The following is a 24,576-nucleotide window of genomic DNA, read 5'->3' as shown; positions in this document are numbered from 1 at the left end:
GATATTTGTGTTCTCAACATTTGTAGTTCAGCTAGTTGAGTATAGAAAGTTGATATTTTTGTTTTCGCTATTTAATTTCCGATATTTTTATGTATCGATATTGTATGCATAAATATTATGTCAGCGATCCCAGCATTCTGTACACAGAATGTCCCCCTGTCTGTCAATGCTGCCAGGTGGAGTTCTGTAGTCAGTCCCGTTTACTTGAGAACATTCCATGGCACCTTGCGATCCTTACTGCTCTTTTTTTTCCTAGTCTTGACTTTCACACTAAAATACTGAAGCATTCTGGTGCATATAGTCATTTGCTTCCTAAATCTTAGCTCACAGCCTCTAGGTGGAATCCTGTTTGTTATCCTATTTCCTGATTTATACAGAATTTGCTAGGATCTTTACTCCATTCCTGGTTTCTGCACTTTAATCCTTACATCTGTAGTCTTTCCCTCTCCCATTACATGTCCAATCTTCACTCTTGAGGTTGAGTAGTTATTCGCAGAGTCTGCCCAAAGCCTTTAAGTTAGCACTTTGTCTACACCTATGCTCCATTCATGATCTGCCTGCCACAAACCCCTCTGGATTCACAATTTCTTGTTCTTGCTACCATCTTCCTTTTACTCAAACCTTGTCCTGCTTGCTTGTTTATGACCAATCCTTTCTTCCTATGTGTTTTCTAGATGTCAGACTCCTTGCTTCTGTCTTGACTCTATAGTTACTCCACTTCCTATGTCCTGTTTGATTCTCTTCCTGAATCCCCTTCTGGAGCGTTAGCTCTTGATGGGTCTGATGTTCAAACGGTTAACGTTACTATTCATACAGCTAATTTTAATGGCTTGCTATTTCTGAATCACAAAATAATATTTGTTAATGCTCATCATTACTAAATAGTGATTGTCGCTATCACTAAATACTGATTTCCAACTGCGATTGGATAAGCTTTGCAAATTGAGAATCATGAGATGGAAATTGCATTCTTCGCACAGGAGTGGCTGATCAAGAAGTGACCCAGAAGCATTGTACCTGGTGCCTGGAGAGTAGCACACTTCTCTAACACTGGTAACCTCGGGAGATTGGGCATAATGTCAAGCCAGGAGCCACATAAGAGATGGAAAGAAGATGGGAGAGGATGATGTTCAGTGAACGGGAACTAGTTTGTCGCTGACATCCCAGAGGCTGCCAAAAAACAAATACTGAGACAGATTCAAGGCCTGGTTAACGCTGCAGGGGTTACCAACAAGCATGTAAGCAAGCCTGCAAGTGTTGGTATGACCTAAAGTCCAAGGAGCAAAGTGCAAACTGGAGACATGAATCAGGAGCAACAGATGAGAAACCCAGCATTGTGCCACTACCTTCATCAATAGAGATGTTTATAGAGTCTGCTTTCCAGCCAGAGGGAGTGACGAGTATAATCCCAGTCTAATCATCAGCTCCAAGACAATATAAACAATATGTGCTTCAGTTCTACATTTTATTTAAAAACTTTTAACCATTACAAACTGCGCATTAATGCATATCAGGTATATTTAATGCAAAATACGTCCTACCAAAATCTCCGGTAGAACATTCTATTTCTTTTTGCAATGTATGTCACTGACAATTCATGTTTTGTAACACAGTCCTTGTGAATGAGGCTGTCCATCAATCAAAACTCAAAAATATAATATAATCTTAAACGAGATAAAATAAAGCTGAACATGTTTATTGTGAAAAAATATTGATTTGACATTTTTGGCATTACATTTGACAATATTTATGTAACATATTTCTGAAAATATCATTAATGTATATAAAATGTATCTGAAGGCATCTTCTGTTATTACATAAACAGAAATTATGTTAAAGTTACTGTGTAACCTAACAGACCAGCCAGCCAGAGAAGCCAGGTACAGACTGAAGGAGACCATTGTTGTGGGAAGACACCAGTCCATCTGTAACATTGATTCTGAAAACACTGTTTCCAGCTTTCTACCACGTCAGCCATTACCGACATCTCCTACAATAGCTGGCAGATCACCAAGCTCTGTTACTCAGTCACCCACCACTCACTTAACGCAACACAACAACGGAGACACATAAAGACATCTGACATTATCAGACCTAGCAGGACTTCTAGGCAAAGTTTACGTCAATCCAGTGCTTAACTTGTGCTTGTTGTTTCCGGTCCTAAGCACCGGCACTTATTTTTGAGGGCCAGGGCTTATTCTTCTGCCTCAGGCATTTGTTGCGAGCAAAAGACACACATGGGACTCACGGAGGAAGGGAAAAACGAAAAAGCGTCACAAAGGGAGAAAGTAGAAAGCTGCAAGAGTGAGCTGAAGGGGCAGGGAGTGGCTGTAAGTGGATTGAAGAGGCCCTGAGATGCCTTTAGTATTACGCTGCCTCAGTATTCTGTGCTTGCACCTTTAATTGCAGCAGCCGCGCGTTTAAGAGGAGGTCTTTGGGCACCAGCACCTTTTTATTTACAAATTAAGCACTGCGTCAATTGTTATTTAAAGTGCCTATTGGCACTCCTACTCCCTCACAGTATAATGCATTGGAGAAGGCTATGCTACTCATTCAGTATAAGCAGCATAATGGGATGTGTGAGCTTAGAAAAAGGACTGAGAGTTGGTAGCCACACTGGAGGCACATTCCGTTATAAGATCTACTATGTGTCATTTAATCACTTGCCTGCTAAACGTTTTCTCTCCCAGTGATGAACCCATTATTTGATATTTGGGCCAGGTCCTGCTTAAGCCTTCATAACCTTTTTCTACAGAAGACATCCTGGACAAATCTGCAAACCTTTTACACTGCCTATTAGTGATTATAAACGTGTCCAGGACTTGTGCAAGAAAGAATATTGTTTTCCCCTAACAATGGCATCAACTAAAGGTTTGTTGTGCACTAAGTTCACCCTCTTCCCAGTTTTCAGAAACGGGTAGAATTGTAAAAATATATATATTTTTTCACCACATATTTTGTTTTCCAATTTTCTACTTTGGGTCAATTTTGTAGTTACTACCTGTTTGCAGTTCGAGGGAGAAAGAGATGTTAAACCATGGCTGAACCTGGAAAGCTATACATTTCTGAAACAAACCAAATTCAGAATTGTAGCAAGGGACATTTGTGTATATTGTGCATGGTTTCCTAAATAAACTAATAGTTGAAATCAAATATTAATGAATCTCAGTAGGAAAGACAAAAATAGGTGAAAATGTTATTATCTGTAATTTTTTCCAGGGTAATCCTAGAAGATATGGCTTGCGTTGGACCCTACAGGTTTTCTTGCCCAAAATGCCCTATAAATGTCATGTCTATGCATAAAAAACCAAATGTTGTTGCACGATCCAGTATTAGGTCTGGAGTCAGCCAGCTCTCTGGGAAATATACCATTCAAACATGTTTTGAAAAATGGTGCCGGATGTGTGTATCCCACCACTTTGGTTTATACAGAAAGCCCTATAAATGTAAAAAAAACTCAATGTCCTCATATTTATGCTACAGACAATTTCATAACTTGCAGCCAGCAATAAAAGTTCCTCCTTCCTTCATTCCCCCACTTCTTTTGATGAAAGCAGCATCCCACATTCATAGGTGGGACTTTTGTACCAGACAGGAACTGGACAAAACTTGAACTGTGTGAGTCAACATAGTGCCAATATGGTACACACAGGTCTACCGTTTTGGTCTGTTCCTTTCATGTGCATTGTAAAGACAACTCACACATGTGAGATACCGCTTTTCCTTAGAGACAACATGATAAGGTTTTTTTCCTATTGTCTATTTCTGTCACACAAAGGTAAGGTAAATTGCATTTTTGACCCACACTATGATATTTACAGGGCAGTCTGTGTAAGAAAACGTTCTGGGATCTGTGCAAGGCACGCCACTCTTTATTCAATTAGGTGTCAAGTTTTCAGAAATGCCCAGAGTTAGTAGGGTTTATTTGGGTGACAGACCCAAATATTGCAATCATTCACCATGGTAAGAGAGAGGAAACAGTAGCGTAACAAAGGCCTCTGCAGCCCCTGCAGTGCGGGGGCCCCTGAGCTCCAGAGGCCTCCTCAGCACACTACCCTGGCCTGAGAGCTCCTAGGTGAGTCTGGAAGGGGGCACCCAATGTACTTTGCAGAGGAGCTCTCTCAAAATTTGTTACACCACTGAGAGCAAATTCAGGGCCAGATTTAAGAAAAGCTGTGCTGCACTTAATGAATCGCCACTTTTCTTGCACCCCTTAGCGTCCCCCTAACACCATCATGTGTGCACCGTATCATAATATGATACGGCACACCATCTCAGTAGTTAGGGAACTAGCGTCAACATTTTTTATGCTAGTTTGGAGCTTTGAATGATTAGCGAAAAAATGTATGCTAATCCTGCAAAGCCCATTGGGGCCCATAGTGAATAATGGTGTTCCTCCTTTTAACGACTGTTCTGAGCAGGCATTAAAAGTGGCAAAAAAAAATGATGCAAAGAAATCTCTTGGGAACGCTCCCTTTGCATACATTATACATGGTGCATGCATGATGTGGTGCAAAGTGTTACAAAATGGCCCAATGCATGCATTGCCCCAGTTTATAAAACTGGTGCTGTGTTTTTGGCCATCTAACGCCACATTAGCGTAAATAAAATGACACTAATGTTCCATTATATGGCGCAAGGGGCTCTAAAATCTGCCCCTCAGTCTTTTAGACACAGTTTTGACGTTCCAGAGCATCCTGAGATCCACACAAGTCACACCACCTTGGATTCCTCTGGTTTCTTGGTTTTAGAAATACCAGGGCTGATAAGGTTCCTTTTGTGCCATCCAACCCCGTGTCATACTACTGCAGGAACCCTTCTTTGCAAATGAAAGTTGAACAGGTGTTTTATGCATAGTTTTCATGTTTGCCAGGCATTCTGAATGCACAACATGCCCAGATGCACGCAAGCTGCACCAATCCGGAATTCCCTAGATCTCTAGTAGAGGTGTGTGATATTTGCATATTTGGCTTCTATGCAGTTCAGTGAAATTTTCAAAAAAATATACAAAATTATGCTAATTCCACAAAATGAAAACAGGAATTTGGCACTATATTTTAGCTCGAAATGCACCAATGTGGGAGTGTGTATCCATTTTGTGAAAAACACAAGCACCTCAAACCACAGATGCTCTTGTTCTGGTTACTCACGTCTCTCCCATGCACTTGCACTAAATATTTGCTACAAACAGCACGTAATTACACAACATGTCATAATGACAACATTTCTGGAATTTCATGTAACAAGCATAACATTAAATTGCCAACTTTTATGTCAGATTATGCCCCCATAATAGACATTTTGTTGATCCTACTTTCTAGGTTTTCAGAAAGCTGGTAGGCTTCATTAGGGAGCAGTTGACATAGAGCCCAAGCACTGCAGCCTATCCTCAATGTAAGTGAGAGGGAACTGGGATTTCTTTAGGTGTAATTTTGATATATAGACCGACAAAAAGGGGGTAATGCTATCATTCTGCCTATCCTGGTAGAGGGGGATCAGAAAAACTGTTTTAGGCCCAGTGGTAAGGGAAAGCTCAGAGCCAGGACAAGCCAGGTTCTCCCTACATTTTTTTAAAAACATTTTTTACTTGGTGATCTAGTGGGCTCTATGCCCCCTTTGAGACAGATATGGAATAAACCTCCAATCTGCCCCCAACAAAGGGCATAAACATTGCCTGTGGGTGTAGGGTACAGCTCAGTGAAGGCCAGGTCGCACCCCCACCCCACTGCATACATAATAAAAAGAGTAATCACCAGTAGGCTAGTAAGCTTTATGCCTCCCCAGTGACAAATTCGGGTAAACTTCCAATCTGTCCCTCCAGGAGGGCAGTAAAACTGTTTTGGGCATAGAGGTAGGGGGCAACACAATGCCAGGATGGGCCAGGCCTCCAACCACATACATAATTAATAAAAAGTAATCAAGTAATCCCTGGTGTTTAGTGGAGCTTTCTGTCCCAGGGTGGATGGATTGGGCATAAAACCTCAATCAGTCTCCCAGGCAGGGTGGAAACACTGTCCGGGCTCCTAAGGTGAAGTGGTGTGGCTCAAAGTGAATAAGGACTGCTCCTTCCTCGTACATAATACAAAAAAGTAATATCCTGTGTCAACTTGTGCTTTCTGTTCTCCCTGGTTGGGCACATTGGGAACTCCCTAATATGCCTCATAGGAGCCAGAAGGACTTTGTGGGCCACTGAGTTCTATGGGTGCGGCCTGGTGACAATAGAGGCTACTTGCACTTTTTACGTATTAAAAATAATTCCTGGTGTCTAGTGGTGTTTTCTGCCTTTCTGGGGGCAGATTGGGGATACACTGCTCAACATGCGTCCTAGGATGCAGAAGCTCTAAGGTGAACAGGTGAGTCATGATGCCAAAACAGGTACCACTCCACTGTGGAAGGGCAGATTCGGAACAAGCTATTTAATATGCCTCCAGTGGGCGGGAGACTGATTGGGCCTCTTAGTGTAGAGGTACAGCCTGATGCCAATACAGGCTGCCACACCTCACACATAATGAAATAAATAATTCCTGGTGTCTAGTTGTGCTTTCTGGCCCTTTGCATGAGCGGAATATGGATAAACATCCCAAAATGCCTCCAAATGGGTCAGAAAGCCTTTCTGGGAGCCTGGGTAGCCGCAAGTGCCAATACGGGATGCCCCATCCCATCCCTTCTTTTTAAAAAAAAATATTTTCCCAGGCGTCTAGTGAGCATTCTGCACCATCCGCTGCCCCCCTTTGGGCGGGCAATTTGGAGACAAAATCCCCAATCTGCCCCTCCAGGGAAAAGAAAGACTGTCTAGGCCCTAGCAGCATAGGTAAGCAGCCAGACAGCCTTCCTATCGCCCCATTCCTTTAAAAAAACAAAATATTGTCTCTGGTATCTAGTGCGTTTTCTGCCTCTTGGAGTGGGTGGATTTGGCCAAGGGAGTGGGCAGTTTGTGGGCAATTCCCATATCTCCACCCCCCCCCCACAGAAGGGCAGAAAGACACAGCCCTGGATGCAGAGCAATGACAGGTGGGCTGGCCACATCCCATTCTGATCTTATTAATTTACCTCATACTAATGGCATTCTGCACTGCTGTGGGGTGCAGATTTAAGGTTAAAAAAACTAATTTGTCCTCCGAGGGAGAGGGGTTGGAAAGACTTCTAAGGGCTTGGGTGTAAGGGCTTGGATGGGGGGGATGAGTTTAAGGCCATGCTGGTGGTGCAAAGCCACCCATGTAAGTGAACTTGGGCCCGCATTACGACTTACCCGCCAGACGACCGCCATATTACGAGTGGATGCTGCTCTCCGCCATTATTGAGGTGGAAAGCAGCCATCATTATTCAGCCAGGACCCATCCCCTCCTGGACGTCCTTCTTGACTCAGAAGGTAAGTGGGCATTTGAAAGGGGAGAGGGGATCTGTGTGTTTGGGTGCGTGTGTGTGTGTCCGCGGAAGGGGGTGGTGAATGCGAGCGTGTATGTGAATGAATGTGAGTGAGTGTGTGTGTGCGTATATGTGCGCGTGTATGGGGGTGTCTTAGTGGATGCATGTGTGTGCTGCATGTGTGTGTATGTGAATGCATGTGTGCATAAAGGGGGGGTTCGTGAGTGTGTGGGGGGAGATGTGTGCATGTGTGGGGAGATGTGTGTATGTGTGTTCCGGCGTCAAAAATTTATATTCCTGTTGCCGGGTGAGTGACCGCCAGGGTTTTTGTGGCGGGGTGACCGCCACAGAAACCCTGGCGGTTTGCAACCTCGTAATCTGGGCGGCGGCCTGCCGGCGGATTGGAGGAGGTCACCGCTGGCCGCGGTGGTGCGACCGCACCGGCAGGCCAGACGGAGTTGTTGAGGTTTGGCTTCAGCCCTACCCCACAACTCGTAATACAGCAGTCTTCACCGCCGGCTCCACGACGGTGAGACCACCACAGCGAGGCTGGCGGTCTCATGACCGCCAGACTCGTAATGAGAGCCTTTGTGGTCTAGTTGGGTGGATTTCTCCTCAGGAATTGACCTCCTGTGCTGATCGCCAAGCAGGAATCCAGTAAGGAGAGGAATCATTAGCAACAGTACCACTCCACTTCAGATTAGTGCCCGGGGGTTGGGCTGTGCCACCGAGCACAGATCAACGTGAAAGCAGTCCGAGCTGAATCTCTTTCAGAGAATCTCTGAGCTGAAGCTGCTTTCACTTTCAATGTTGATGACGTCGGCACGCATATGTGCTTTGATGGGAACTCCCTGTCAACACACCTGATGGGTTTCACTGTTGATGAGGTCAAGTCAGTAACAACCAAAGTGTTAAACCCAAGTAGCGAAGGACCTGTGCCAAGTTATCGCTGCTGACTCGAGGCAAACAAGCGCAGAAAAAGGAACACAGAAAACTAGTCACCAAAGCACTAATGTAGCCATAAGCCTTGCACAGATGACATATACACTTGAAATACAGACAGGCAAGACACCTAGCACCACAGCAGTTGAAGAGGCTTCAAGCATCAGCTGAGTTTCTGTGACAACTGAGCCAAGCATTTGAATGTGTAGAAGATGCCACTGAGGTCAGGAAGAGAGCAACGGAATTCAGCCTTCCACAGAAAAATAAAGTATCAGTGGAAGTAGATAAAACCTTAAATGCAGTGGCAGCTGGCTCATATTTACAATGGGGTGGGAAGGAGGGGGGATACAATAAAAATAAAATGCACCTACCTGTCGACGATCTTCTCTCGTCACGTCACATTGTCTCTCCCAGCTCCGATGCACGACGGTCACGGGACCCAGGAAACTGCACAAGCCAACCCTGATACTGGTTTCAAGCTGGTAACCAGAATGAAACCAGCGTCAGGATTGGTGGGAGTGGGCTCTCTCAGCGCTCACCATAACGCTGGAGGCCTGTGCCTTCTCTAACTCAGCTGTCTTAAGACAACTGGGTTAGAGACGTTTAAGGTGCGCATGTTAGGCTGCGCATCGCAAGACGGCCTGCCAAAGGGACATGCACACTTTAAACAAGTGCACAGCTCCCTGCTGCCACGCGGCAGTAATTCCCACGCCCCGTTCTTATACTCTGTTGAAGACGTGGCGCTGAAAAATAAAATGGTAGTAAACAAAGTTTATAACCGTTTTATTTTTCTTTTATGGGGAGCATTTTTTTGGGGCGGGTGATGCTCCTCCACCAGCGTGGAGGAACTGCTCCTGCTTACATGTACATTAAACATGTTTATAATAGGTATTTTGTTGACACGGAAAATTGTGTGAAAAACTTGAAATCACTGCTGCTAAGAGTATGGCTCAAACTTTTTTCTCATTATAATTACATAGAAGTAAATATATGACGATGATATGAACTGCACATTAAAGTTTATATACGTGAATCTGCGTTCTGTCTCTTTTACCTCGAAAGTAATTAAGTCCAGCACAGTCCGCCTACAGCAGTTTCCGCATCCTGTCATGGGCTGGATTTCTTCATCACCAACAGTCATCATTAACTGATTCCATAGACATTCTTTTCTTGATGACTATATTGGGCAACATGGTACACATGGCTATGATTTTGCAATAATTAGTAGAGTCATATTTTAGTGCACCCCCACTCTTGTCCAGACAACAAAATCTGACTTTCAAAGAGCCAAATATCCATTCTGTAATATAATTGGAGGCATATTTATAAACCCCTTGCACTTCCATGAGCTACATTAGCGCCATTTTTTAATGCTAACTAGGCGTTAGGTAGGCATTTCCGATGCGCCATGTTTACAAAGTGGCGCAATGCTTGCATTGCACCACTTTTTAACCCCTTGCGGCACATTATGTCTGCACCAGGCATGATGTAGGCAAGGGTGGCGTCCCAGTGCTGAGAGGCCAGGTGAAATTTACACGATTTCACTGAATCATTTGTTGTGTCATTTGTAACACCTGCTCAGAGCAGTCGTCATGTTCAATGGGACTCCCTGTGCTTTGCTGTACTAGCGTCAAAATGTTTGACGCTAGTGTACTTGACGCTAGTGTAGCAAAGCGCCACAATAGCATCAAAAGTGTTGACAGTATTGTGCTAACGACTGCCATGGTGCACTGTATTGTAAATACGGCACAATCATGGTGTCGTTAGGTGCCAGTAGGGGGGCACAAGAAAAGTGGCGTATCATATATGATGCGCCACTTCCTTGTAAATATGCCCCCTGGTTTACTCCTGAGCAGCTTTATACCTTCTTTATCTGGCTGCCTGTGGATTTGGGTGTAGTGTTATTATCCACGGGTGTAGGGCCGAACCACTGTCATCTGAAAGGGGGATGTTTATATATTAAGTAGAAAAACAAACAACCGCTTATTATCTGAACTACTAAAAAGTGTAACTTCATGCACCCTTACCAGGAAACCACCTGTCTCGCTTCTTGCTAGTCGGCCATACAGTTTACAGAGACAAAATAAATAAGATGAGTTTGCTCCCCGGGTACCATGCAACAAGGTCAGTGATTAGGCATATAGCATTGCATATCACCTGTTTATTGAAGGAGTGTTGGTTCTTCCAATTTCCGTAAAGAAGCTCCCTCGGGTGCTTGGGAGCATAGAAGGAAAGGATTCCCATTCACACAGCCAATGAAGTGGGAATTGTGTAATAGCATAACATTGGACCTCTGTGGCCTGTAAATGAGCAGGGGTGTTTGCAAAATGTATGTGTGTTTTTTTTCCACCATGGGATCAAAGACATTGCTGCAAACCCTTGACAGCGCACTCTGTGATATACTTACACCACCTGCTACTGTACACTGGTAACTATCAAATGGTAGGAGGTGTAAGCTACACAAAGCCTTAATCTGTGTGATACTGACTCGCTAAGTTTCAGGTACTTATGTTCGGAGAGTCACAAGGCTAAAAAGGGCTCCTGGGCCCAACCATGGCAGATGGGTCGTTGCCCACTGGTATCCTAGGTCAGAGTTACTATGGCTGTACAAACTGGAACCAATACACCCTTTCTGCGCTTGACTCTCAAAGTAGTGAGGGCAAGTAGTCAAAGGCTTCGCAGGGAAGGAGTGCGAGGGACAAGAGCTCAGAACACAACAGTCATTCAGCAGACACAATATCATAGTGTTCAGCCCACTGCTTAACTTTTGATTAAACAGAAAGTACTTTAATGAAACAGCATAACATAATCCTACACATCACAATCAGGGGAATAAGACACTGGGCTGTAATATTGCTTTAGATCTTACTTAAGGTACTGCACACATCAGTAACCACTCAGCTACTGATGAAGTTCCCCATCATCTATGATCCCTTTTGTATGATACGGGACAAGTCCTCACTTAGCATAGCTACCAAGATTCCCAGGTCCATGCGTGATGTGCTGCGCCAGTCCAGGTTTTTTTTCTTTGAATTCTGGGACCTGTAGTCCTGTTTTATCATTGCATAAACAAGACCACATGTCCCAGAATCCAAATTAAAAACCGGGACTGGTGCAGCACATCACTCATGGACCTGGGAAACTTGGCAGTACTGAATTAGGCACAGGTGCAGCAATGCCAAAATACCAGCAGCGGAGCGTCACCCCACTGATGTGGGGAGAAGAAAATATAAAATGATAACAGAACGTTATTATCATTTTATTTTTATCTGGATCCAGGTTGGAGGGGCGGGACTAGAGGAGGTGTGCAGGAGGAGGAGGAGTATATTTATATAAACATTTGCAACCAAGACTGCACAGGCAATACCATATCTGAATAAGATCACACACTGCCTCAGAGAAGGGAAATGGGACATTAAGGGCTAAGCTTATGGCCAAGTCTTGCAGCGCAGCAAGTCTGCCTGCTATGCTGAGCTGCATGACAGGGAACGGGCACGAATCCACTGTACTTAAAAAAAATAAGGCCCATTTCTGCCTTTGTCCCTGCTCTGGTGCTGGTTTGGCTGCCTGGCGCCAATGCAGGCATCCTTGCACCATTATGCAAGGGTGCCTGCATTGTACAGAGGTTTGTATTTAACAATCCCCTGACGCCTTTTCCTCTTTCTATGTGTGCTGCAGAATTCAGCACACACAGAAAGAGGGAAAATGAGGAGAAATAAAGATATTTCTCCTCGTTACATCTCACCTGGGAAGGCATAGCAAATACTTTGCATTTCCACGTCTACCACTTTTGGTAATCCTGGCAATGTATCAAAATCCATGGATGTGGTGTGGGAACACCCACACAACACTCATGGAATGCCTCCCTGGGGCAGAGTAATGCAACGCTGTGATTTGCACTATACTGCTTTGCTCCAGGTTCATGAGCACACTCAGGAGCACACAAGGTGACCTTGTCGGGCTTTATACATTGCATTTTGGGCTTGCTTTGCAGATTAACCACATTCCCTGAAGCAAGAGCTTCACAATCCCTGTCATAAATATGCCTCTTCCGTGCCTGGTTGCAGGGAGAACAAACCGCATTCCTAAGACCTTCACTTGTTGAAAGGCTTACCTTGATACAATCAAGCTACTTGCTGAAGAAAGTTGAAATGTAAATACTCAGTAAATACATTTTTAGTTTCTACTTGTTAGAGAGTCTTGTCTTATTTGCACACCTATTTAGCACAACATACTTCTTTTCTGTGATTTTCAAGAAAAACATCATGACTCCTTTGCAGTTTTATGGGCTGGGCTCATACCTAGGCTCTTAGAGCCAAGCCAGACCACTGACTCAGCTCTGGCTCGGCTCTTCCCATGAATGTTCTGGCTTCATCACCTTTAGTCCTGTTTCTGCAGTGGCGCTTGAACTTCTGTCTGGACTGTGACTGCAGCCTCGCCTGAAACTTGATGACATCATTCTCAGCATGGTTGCTCTTGTCTTCAGCAGCTGTGGCCTCCCTATACCTGGGCAGACAGAACACTGGTACAGGAGGTGCAGCCTCCGGGCCAATTTTGATCTGGTAGTGATCTTCAGCACTTCTTTCATCCAGGATGATCAGGGCTCCCATGTAGGTGTTGACGAAGCATTCAGTCTCTGACACTGGCAGTAGCATCACAAGTTTCAGCCATGATGGACTGAGAATCTTACTAGATGCTGATGTTTACATAAGTGTTGGTGTGGTTCAATACCAGACCTATTCGTGGAGACTGGGAAAACCAGTTACTCCTGGTTGAGCTCTCTTGCCCTCTCTTGCCCTCTCTTGCACTCTCTGGCTTGTTCCTCATCCTAGGAACATGCTGGGCTTCCCTTCCAGGACACCATTTCCTCTTGCAGGGCCAGGTTCTCTCCTTTCCTCTATCAGCAGGCCGATAGGCTTCTAGGCTTTAGGCAAACCCTCAGCTCATCCATCAGAAAGTGTAGACTTCAAGTGATGCCCCCTCACCTCTGGGAGACTGGCTGTCATTTAGACACCAGCCCAGGTCACACAGCCGTCCTTCAGGTATTCTCTGGAGCTATCCCCTCCTCTGTCGTGAAGTATCTGAAACTGGAACAAAGTAGGGTGTTTTGGATGTCTTTTTTACATACATTTTCCAGTTAAGGTATGTGGATCCACTTTGTAAAGTTTCAAAACTGGTTTAAGGCAGTTCACTTTCAAATGTCATATTCCTCACACAGAGCATTGGTGCATGGCGATGGCTCTCACAGCAGGTCGCAGTGACTCTGGTTCCAAACAGGAGTATCCAAACTAAGGACACACTTAAGTGTGAGATCTCTGCCCCTGGCTGTCTCCCGCCTTCCTGAAGCAGTAATCAAGGAACAGGCAAAAGGCGGGCTCTGCCTAGAAATGTCCTCACCTTTAATGATAGTAACCGCATTGTCAGTCCTAACCTTTAGCTAGCATCTACCAAAAGGAAGTGCAAAGGAAGAACGAATCATCAGCTTTTACTAAAATGGACACCCTTTGACTCAAGGAGCCTCCTTCACTCTAGTGTTGGAGTCTACACCCTACAGCTACAGGGATGCAGTCAATACATTGTCTGAGGAAGCGTTAGCCACCCTCCATCTGTGTCATGCTAAACCAGGGCCATCTAAAATGGATCCCACTGATCACAGTAATTGGAATCTCACCACACAGAGTCTTACTACCATACATGCACTTAACGAGCACACAGAATGTCAGCGCAAAGATCTGGGGTTCACACTATAGCAGAACTTTGCATGAGAGGGGCTAGTATACTACCCTCTCCCCAACAGAGAGGCAATGTGTTATCCCACTCAAGATCCTCAATCCTCAGTATGCTGCTATCACCACTTTATGTGAGTAAATGTAAGTAAATCACATGGTCATGGATAGTTGCCTTATGCCCACCACGAGAGCATGGTCCGAGTGCCATTTCCGGCCACAGAACCGGCTCTGGACGTCACATTATCGGCTCGGGTGTAGACCTCTGCACATACACTAGATTAGCATAATGCAAGGGCTGAAATAAAATGTTAGGATACCAGTACCACTAAGATTCTGTCACTCAACACACTACTACACATACTCACCTATTTACCATGCAGGGGACATTCTTGTCCCAGCACCTTGCCTAGGCAATAGGTTGCTCATCAATCATATTTAAAATCACCTTCTTTCTCTATATATCTAATGTATAAATTGTACTCTGTTTGCTAAAAAAAAGGGTGATAATTCCCTCATTCTCCTTCTCCTCCCCTGCTATTCTCCTAGGATGCACATCACCCTCACCACAGCATAGAGTGCTGCCACTGTGAATGCTTACTTAGCATGCTTGGTGAGTTTTTATACTTTGCATCCGGTTACCACCTTCTTCCACTAGATGTTAAATTGCCCATAGAATATACTGTTTTTTTTTTTACTATCGTTTAGTACGTGTAAATTGGGAATCGGCAATTTGAAATCAAAATCTTAGAATTGCTAATTTCATTTGTAAAGCTAGGAATCCTTACGTGTTAGCTGTGCAATTGTTGCACATCGTTGTATGTGAACCCTTGATACATCACACATGGCCGATGTTTTTCTCCCAAATCATTGTGCCAATAGTTTGCAACTTGCACAAGCTCCATAGGCCACGCCCTTTTTTCATGTGCCCTCCTTTGGTGCTGGTGTTCCTTCTGCTCTTGAGGCCTGTCTCGCAGCTACTGTTGCTTCTGTATCTGAATTCCTGTACATGTATGTAGGTAATAGTTCCATGCTCCAGTGCTTGTTATCATGCAGAATTCTTACTGTGTGTTGCAGAGGTCCATTTTCTGTCTGCATACTTCTAGTCCTTCCTCTGGTTACTTGTTGCCTTTCCTAGCTACCAAAGTCTGTTTTGCTTTTCCAGTTAGTTAGGTTTGGCATCTCTGCTCTTTCTATATTCTATAACCATTTCTTCGTTACCTGTTTCTTACAATCCAATCTTGCCTTTCCCTAGGCCTGTATGCTGTTCTCCTTGCCCCCTTCTGTGTAAAAAAATATTATTAACAGAGAATGCTACAGAGTTCTGGGACAGGGCGCCTGAAGCCCACAGACTCGTTTTAGCACGTTTAATCTGTAAGGGGTATTGGGTGACGCCTATGATTCATGATGTCAGAATAATGATTCGCGTGATTTAGTATTATGATCCCTTTCAGTTACTGACGGCTCACATATCACGAGGTATACATGCTGTCAGTCTATTGCCGTGGTATGCTTTTCTATTGTTTACACTTATTTTTCCATAGGTTCTTGTACTGTGTGTGTGTGTCTGTAGGTTTGTCTTCTGTTGGCTTTCCACAGTTCCTGCCCCGGCTTCAGGTGACTCTTAGATCCAGCATGCTTCAGTCCTCAGGCCCAGTCTGGTTTCACTCTTCTAGAATATGGGTAATTCCTAATATATGTTTAATCCCTCTACCTACACCTCCTTTTTGGTGACAAAAGCAAACTCTACCTGTCAGAGATTCCAGTCCTGAACCCAACAGGGTGTTCTAATACTCTAGCAGCATGTCTTCACAGTGGCAGCTGCTGATGCTTAAAAGTGGCAGTCTGTAAGTACCTGGCCTGAATTTTACTGAGGGGGCGCATCTGACTTCTGGCAAGTGCTCTTCAGTGGGGTCATCTTCCTCTAGTTACTTTTTAATCAACTGGACCAATTTTTTGCACCACTTTTTTCACATACATGTGCTAAAGAGACAGAGGTTCACAAGAGACACTCAAACATTCCAATATTTTGATAGTGAACCAAGTAACGCCGACCCTCTGCAGGCGTGCTGTGGTGGGGTGGTAGGGCACACAATAGATATGTTCTGTGGTGTTGTGCATGCAGGAAGAAGCAGAGTGGTCCTGGTTCTCTGACACTGAGGTTGCAAGTTTCAAACCCAGATCTTAGGCAGGTAGCAGATACCAACCACAGGATGGTGTCACTGTTTCTGGCTCGGAGGACGACTTTAGACCACTTTGAAAGCTCAGTCAATGGAAGATAAGTGTCTGGGGGACTTCAGCTAATGATATTTTTTAATTATGTTAAGCCTGTTCGATTTTGAATATGCCTAAAGCAAAAGACAAATCCAGGGGGTACAGGAGGCGGTCCAGATCTAAATATCCAGGTCCATGTTTCATTCTTTTTGAAGTAGACCTCCTTCTTCAGGCGTTTACACACCTCCTCATAGTCACAGAGAGTTACAGAAAGTGGTTGATAGATTTGTTATAAAGGCATTAAAGAGAACTAAGTAGACATTACCAGATCAATGCAGGAAGTGACGTGAATGAGGCGGAGATACATCACACTTTATGCCAAAGGAAAAGTTTACATTGGTTCTGCAACATGTCAGGAAAATTGGCTTGCTCGATACATTGTGAAATTCTGAGGATGAGAATGACTTTTATTTTATCAATACGAACAACTTTCATCTGCTAATCTGCCCCTTCGATGCTCCGTGAAGTCAATCATTTACAAAGAGTGGTGTGAACCAGAGAAGTTAACCTTCCAAAACTCTATGTCCAAACTTCACCCTGTTGTGGATGAAGATCTCTTGTGGACAAACATATTTCTAAAAGATGCAGGGCAAATCTGCTACCCACATCGACCAGGAGCCCGATCATGTCCAACACAGCCAACAAGGTAGATTCAATGCTGTTTTTAGCCCTAAAGCCAATTTGGGAAGCATCCAGCAGATTATTGCTTTCCAGGTAGTCACTAACCTGACTGATGACTAGTTTTTCCAGAACTGTCGCTGGATATGGAAGAAGAGAAAGGGGACAATAATTACCCAGATTAGAAGTATCAACGCATGTGGCCTTCGATCTATTAGAGTGTCTGCATTTTTTTGGAACTTCAATCATGGCTGCTAAGCCCAACATTTGGATGCCCCATTAGAAGATTGATTCCAATCAAAAGAATGTTTTAAATATTTGTTCCAGCCCTAAAGGAAGTAGTAAAGACAGCTATTGAAAATCACAAATGTGTATATATCTTACAATCCATGAAAAAGCAAGATGAGAAAAAGAATAAGGATCAAGATGAGGAGATGACGTCTTCTTCCATTGCTTCTATTAAAACATTGCATATTTTTAAACCATCATCTGCTCCCTCTACACCTAGAGGCAAATCTTGCTTCTAACTAGTTCTGGGAAAAAGGCATGCATTTTCTCAGCTGGAGCACTGGTCCACTGCTGGAGGTGATCTGAAGAGGATGTCTTTGATGGTTCTCTTTCCCAAGGGATACTCTGTGCCAAATCTTAGGTATAGAATATAAATAGACCAAGAATGCTACCTAGAATTCATTTCAATTGTACCAGATTGTGTAATTTGAGTGACACAGCTGCAAAGACAGCACTTGCGGAACAACTGCAGGAATTACTAACCAAGAGACCCATTAGACCAGTTCCAATAAAATAGATTGTCTATAGAATTGATTCAACAGTCATTCCACTTCTGCAGTGCAATGGAAAGCTCAGATTGGTCATTCAACCTGAAACAGTTGAACCAGTGGGTACTGTATCTCCATTTCAGAAGTACTTCCCTGAAACAAGTCATTACAATTACAGATTGTATAACCTCTCTGTAGGAAGGTGGCTCTGTATGTGCTATTTCAAAGTAAGGAATAGCATGCACAGAGTCCAAGGGTTCCCCTTAGAGGTAAAATAGTGGTAAAAATAGATAATACTAATGCTCTATTTTGTGGTAGTGTGGTCGAGCAGTAGGCTTATCCAAGGAGTAGTGTTAAGCATTTGTTGTACATACACATAGACAATAAATGAGGTACACACACTCAGAGACAAATCCAGCCAATAGGTTTTTATCTAGAAAAATATATTTTCTTAGTTTATTTTAAGAACCACAGGTTCAAATTCTACATGTAATATCTCATTCGAAAGGTATTGCAGGTAAGTACTTTAGGAACTTCAAATCATCAAAATTGCATGTATACTTTTCAAGTTATTCACAAATAGCTGTTTTAAAAGTGGACACTTAGTGCAATTTTCACAGTTCCTAGGGGAGGTAAGTATTTGTTAGGTTAACCAGGTAAGTAAGACACTTACAGGGCTTAGTTCTTGGTCCAAGGTAGCCCACCGTTGGGGGTTCAGAGCAACCCCAAAGTCACCACACAAGCAGCTCAGGGCCGGTCAGGTGCAGAGTTCAAAGTGGTGCCCAAAACACATAGGCTAGAATGGAGAGAAGGGGGTGCCCCGGTTCCGGTCTGCTTGCAGGTAAGTACCCGCGTCTTCGGAGGGCAGACCAGGGGGGTTTTGTAGGGCACCGGGGGGGACACAAGCCCACACAGAAATTTCACCCTCAGCGGCGCGGGGGCGGCCGGGTGCAGTGTAGAAACAAGCGTCGGGTTCGCAGTGTTAGTCTATGAGAGATCTCGGGATCTCTTCAGCGCTGCAGGCAGGCAAGGGGGGGGTTCCTCGGGGAAACCTCCACTTGATCAAGGGAGAGGGACTCCTGGGGGTCACTCCTCCAGTGAAAGTCCGGTCCTTCAGGTCCTGGGGGCTGCGGGTGCAGGGTCTCTCCCAGGTGTCGGGACTTTGGATTCAAAGAGTCGCGGTCAGGGGAAGCCTCGGGATTCCCTCTGCAGGCGGCGCTGTGGGGGCTCAGGGGGGACAGGTTTTTGTACTCACAGTCTTAGAGTAGTCCTGGGGTCCCTCCTGAGGTGTTGGATCGCCACCAGCCGAGTCGGGGTCGCCGGGTGCAGTGTTGCAAGTCTCACGCTTCTTGCGGGGAGCTTGCAGGGATCTTTAAAGCTGCTGGAAACAAAGTTGTAGCTTTTCTTGGAGCAGGTCCGCTGTCCTCGGGAGTTTCTTGTCTTTTCGAAGCAGGGGCAGTCCTCAGAGGATGTCGAGGTCGCTGGTCCCTTTGGAAGGCGTCGCTGGAGCAGGATCTTTGGAAGGCAGGAGACAGGCCGGTGAGTTTCTGGAGCCAAGGCAGTTGTCGTCTTCTGGTCTTCCGCTGCAGGGGTTTTCAGCTAGGCAGTCCTTCTTCTTGTGGCTGCAGGAATCTAATTTTCTAGGGTTCAGGGTAGCCCTTAAATACTAAATTTAAGGGCGTGTTTAGGTCTGGGGGGTTAGTAGCCAATGGCTACTAGCCCTGAGGGTGGGTACACCCTCTTTGTGCCTCCTCCCAAGGGGAGGGGGTCACAATCCTAACCCTATTGGGGGAATCCTCCATCTGCAAGATGGAGGATTTCTAAAAGTTAGAGTCACTTCAGCTCAGGACACCTTAGGGGCTGTCCTGACTGGTCAGTGACTCCTCCTTGTTTTTCTCATTATCTTCTCCGGCCTTGCCGCCAAAAGTGGGGCCTGGCCGGAGGGGGCGGGCAACTCCACTAGCTGGAGTGTCCTGCTGGGTTGGCACAAAGGAGGTGAGCCTTTGAGGCTCACCGCCAGGTGTGACAATTCCTGCCTGGGGGAGGTGTTAGCATCTCCACCCAGTGCAGGCTTTGTTACTGGCCTCAGAGTGACAAAGGCACTCTCCCCATGGGGCCAGCAACATGTCTCGGTTTGTGGCAGGCTGCTAAAACTAGTCAGCCTACACAGATAGTCGGTTAAGTTTCAGGGGGCACCTCTAAGGTGCCCTCTGTGGTGTATTTTACAATAAAATGTACACTGGCATCAGTGTGCATTTATTGTGCTGAGAAGTTTGATACCAAACTTCCCAGTTTTCAGTGTAGCCATTTTGGTGCTGTGGAGTTCGTGTTTGACAGACTCCCAGACCATATACTCTTATGGCTACCCTGTACTTACAATGTCTAAGGTTTTGTTTAGACACTGTAGGGGTACCATGCTCATGCACTGGTACCCTCACCTATGGTATAGTGCACCCTGCCTTAGGGCTGTAAGGCCTGCTAGAGGGGTGTCTTACCTATACTGCATAGGCAGTGAGAGGTTGGCATGGCACCCTGAGGGGAGTGCCATGTCGACTTACTCGTTTTGTCCTCACTAGCACACACAAGCTGGCAAGCAGTGTGTCTGTGCTGAGTGAGAGGTCTCCAGGGTGGCATAAGACATGCGGCAGCCCTTAGAGACCTTCCTTGGCATCAGGGCCCTTGGTACTAGAAGTACCAGTTACAAGGGACTTATCTGGATGCCAGGGTCTGCCAATTGTGGATACAAAAGTACATTTTAGGTGAAGGAACACTGGTGCTGGGGCCTGGTTAGCAGGGTCCCAGCACTCTTCTCAGTCAAGTCAGCATCAGTATCAGGCAAAAAGTGGGGGGTAACTGCAACAGGGAGCCATTTCTTTACACAAGCCCCCCCCAGCCCACAGGCCAGGAGACTCAGCCCAAGCTGGGAGAGTCTTCCTAGTCTGTCAGGCGAGGAAGAGTAGGAGAAATAGGCTGGTTAGTTGCAGGGCCTACTCTGCCTTACATCCTTCTGTTCAGGTCATTCCCTTTGGGGAACTGACCTACTTCCACAGTGATAGGACCTAGTCTGAATTGCCTCTTGTCTGCCTCTTCAATGTCTCCACCCATTCTTTCTATTTTGGTCTTAGAGGTATCCACCTCTGCTAACTTTATCTTGGCCAGGGTTACCCCTAGCTTACCCAGAGAGGTTACCCAGAGCTGGAGTAACCCCACCATGACCAATAGGGTCAGGGGGCCTAACTTGCTATTTGGCATGGGGTCAGACCACCATGCTAAGGATAGTGCAGCCATAAAGGCTAACACCCAGCAGAGGCCACTGACAGCTGTCAGTGCCCAGAACCACACCTTTAGCTCCTCACCTAAAGGGGAAGGGGCTAAGTTACAGGCCTCTTTGGGTTCAGGTGGCCTGTCTGCTGTATTAGAGTGGGGGGTTACCACATCTTGTAGTAAACACCCTTCTTCCACTCTTTCTTCTGTTAGCTGAGGAGCCACCCACTCAGGTTTAACAGTTGCCTGACTAGCCAGGACTTCTTGTGGGTCAGGTTGGACTTTATCAGGGCCATTTTTGGAGTTCTCCCCTACTGGAGCAGAATCTCCTTGGCTTGCTGTAACCTTGGCTAAAGGTTGTCCACCCCTCCTACTCTGTTTTCTTTTCTTCTTCTTCTGGGGCCTGCTTGCATTTACTGCAGAGGCAGGATTTCCAGAATCCTTGGGAGAGGACTGGCACTGGACCAGTTCCTCTCTTGGGCTCTGACTAACCTCTGGGTAGTCATTTCCAAGGAGACAATCAAGGGGGAGGTCTGTACTGACTACTACCCTTCTCCAGCTAAGAGTGCCACCTACTTCTATGGGCACTAAAGCTACAGGCCTCTTAGTGACCCTGTCTAGGCTAACTCTTACCCTGGCAGTCTCACCTGGGATGTACTGGTTTGAGAGCACCAGCCTGTCATGCACAATAGTGTGACTGGCACAAGTGTCTCTCAGGGCAGTGGTGGGGATTCCATTCACCAGTAGGTGGTGGAAGTGTCTACTTCCCTCTGGAATCTCCAACTCACCTGTTGGGCCCTGTTTCCAGTTGAAGGCTATGAAGACCTCCTCATCTGAGGAGTCATCTCCCATGGCTACACTGGTTACCCCTGGAATCTTGTTCTGGGGTTTGTTTTTGGGACAAGAAGTGTCCTTGGTGTGGTGCCCAGACTGTTTACAGTTGTGGCACCATGCCTTAGTGGCATCCCAGTTCTTACCCTGGTACCCACCTTTGTTTTGGGTTGTGTCCTGGGGCCCACCCACCTGTTCTGGTTTTTGGGGGCCTACAGAGGACTCTTTTTCTTGGTTTCTAGTGTTACCCACTTTCTCCTGGGGAGTTTTTGTAACCCCTTTCTTTTGGTCACCCCCAGTGGAAGTTTTGGTTACCCTAGTCTTGACCCAGTGGTCTGCCTTCTTTCCCAATTCTTGGGGAGAAATTGGACCTAGGTCTACCAGATACTGATGCAACTTTTCATTGAAGCAGTTACTTAAAATGTGTTCTTTCATAAACAAATTATAAAGCCCAACATAGTCACACACTTCATTTCCAGTTAACCAACCATCTAGTGTTTTTACTGAGTAGTCTACAAAATCAACCCAGGTCTGGCTCGAGGATTTTTGAGCCCCCCTGAACCTAATTCTATACTCCTCAGTGGAGAATCCAAAGCCCTCAATCAGGGTACCCTTCATGAGGTCATAAGATTCTGCATCTTTTCCAGAGAGTGTGAGGAGTCTATCCCTACACTTTCCAGTGAACATTTCCCAAAGGAGAGCACCCCAGTGAGATCTGTTCACTTTTCTGGTTACACAAGCCCTCTCAAAAGCTGTGAACCATTTGGTGATGTCATCACCATCTTCATATTTTGTTACAATCCCTTTGGGGATTTTTAGGATGTCAGGAGAATCTCTGACCCTATTTAAGTTGCTGCCACCATTGATGGGACCTAGGCCCATCTCTTTTCTTTCCCTTTCTATGGCTAGGAGCTGCTTTTCCAAAGCCAATCTTTTGACCATCCTGGCTAACAGGGGGTCATCCTCACTGAGAGCATCCTCAGTGATTTCAGAAATGCTGGACCCTCCTGTGAGGGAAGCAACATTTCTGACTATCATTTTTGGAGACAGGGCTTGAGAGGCCCTGGTCTCCCTATTTAGGACTGGAAGGGGGGAATTGCCCTCCAAGTCACTAATTTCTTCCTCTGTGAAGTCATCCTCAGAGGGGTTGGCTTTTTCAAACTCTGCCAACAGCTCCTGGAGCTGAATTTTGGTAGGTCTGGAGCCAATGGTTATTTTCTTTATATTACAGAGAGACCTTAGCTCCCTCATCTTAAGATGGAGGTAAGGTGTGGTGTCGAGTTCCACCACATTCATCTCTGTATCAGACATTATTTTGCTAAAAGTTGGAAGACTTTTTAAAGAATCTAAAACTGTTTCTAGAATCTAATTTCAAACCTTTAACAAACTTTTAAACTCTAAAAGACAATGCTAAACAGGGACTTAACACACAAGGCCCTAGCAGGACTTTTAAGAATTTAGAAAAATTTCAAATTGCAAAAATGAATTTCTAATGACAATTTTGGAATTTGTCGTGTGATCAGGTATTGGCTGAGTAGTCCAGCAAATGCAAAGTCTTGTACCCCACCGCTGATCCACCAATGTAGGAAGTTGGCTCTGTATGTGCTATTTCAAAGTAAGGAATAGCATGCACAGAGTCCAAGGGTTCCCCTTAGAGGTAAAATAGTGGTAAAAATAGATAATACTAATGCTCTATTTTGTGGTAGTGTGGTCGAGCAGTAGGCTTATCCAAGGAGTAGTGTTAAGCATTTGTTGTACATACACATAGACAATAAATGAGGTACACACACTCAGAGACAAATCCAGCCAATAGGTTTTTATCTAGAAAAATATCTTTTCTTAGTTTATTTTAAGAACCACAGGTTCAAATTCTACATGTAATATCTCATTCGAAAGGTATTGCAGGTAAGTACTTTAGGAACTTCAAATCATCAAAATTGCATGTATACTTTTCAAGTTATTCACAAATAGCTGTTTTAAAAGTGGACACTTAGTGCAATTTTCACAGTTCCTAGGGGAGGTAAGTATTTGTTAGGTTAACCAGGTAAGTAAGACACTTACAGGGCTTAGTTCTTGGTCCAAGGTAGCCCACCGTTGGGGGTTCAGAGCAACCCCAAAGTCACCACACCAGCAGCTCAGGGCCGGTCAGGTGCAGAGTTCAAAGTGGTGCCCAAAACACATAGGCTAGAATGGAGAGAAGGGGGTGCCCCGGTTCCGGTCTGCTTGCAGGTAAGTACCCGCGTCTTCGGAGGGCAGACCAGGGGGGTTTTGTAGGGCACCGGGGGGGACACAAGCCCACACAGAAATTTCACCCTCAGCGGCGCGGGGGCGGCCGGGTGCAGTGTAGAAACAAGCGTCGGGTTCGCAGTGTTAGTCTATGAGAGATCTCGGGATCTCTTCAGCGCTGCAGGCAGGCAAGGGGGGGGTTCCTCGGGGAAACCTCCACTTGATCAAGGGAGAGGGACTCCTGGGGGTCACTCCTCCAGTGAAAGTCCGGTCCTTCAGGTCCTGGGGGCTGCGGGTGCAGGGTCTCTCCCAGGTGTCGGGACTTTGGATTCAAAGAGTCGCGGTCAGGGGAAGCCTCGGGATTCCCTCTGCAGGCGGCGCAGTGGGGGCTCAGGGGGGACAGGTTTTTGTACTCACAGTCTTAGAGTAGTCCTGGGGTCCCTCCTGAGGTGTTGGATCGCCACCAGCCGAGTCGGGGTCGCCGGGTGCAGTGTTGCAAGTCTCACGCTTCTTGCGGGGAGCTTGCAGGGATCTTTAAAGCTGCTGGAAACAAA

General features: G+C 45.5%; 1 long non-coding RNA gene across 1 annotated transcript in view; it reads right to left on the bottom strand.

Annotated features, from left to right (window-relative positions):
* LOC138301290 (uncharacterized) overlaps positions 1-8,722 on the bottom strand; it is a 554,538-nt gene extending 545,816 nt beyond the window's left edge. Inside the window, exon 1 of the long non-coding RNA XR_011205080.1 lies at positions 8,679-8,722. This is a non-coding gene — a long non-coding RNA (uncharacterized lncRNA). The remainder of the gene's footprint in view (positions 1-8,678) is intronic.
* Positions 8,723-24,576: the final 15,854 nt, after the last annotated feature.

Source organism: Pleurodeles waltl, chromosome 6 (assembly GCF_031143425.1).
Source record: "Pleurodeles waltl isolate 20211129_DDA chromosome 6, aPleWal1.hap1.20221129, whole genome shotgun sequence".
In the NCBI taxonomy this organism is placed as follows: Eukaryota; Metazoa; Chordata; class Amphibia; order Caudata; family Salamandridae; genus Pleurodeles; species Pleurodeles waltl.
Note: the sequence above shows the minus strand (reverse complement) of the source record. Positions and strands in the feature narration are given on the sequence as shown.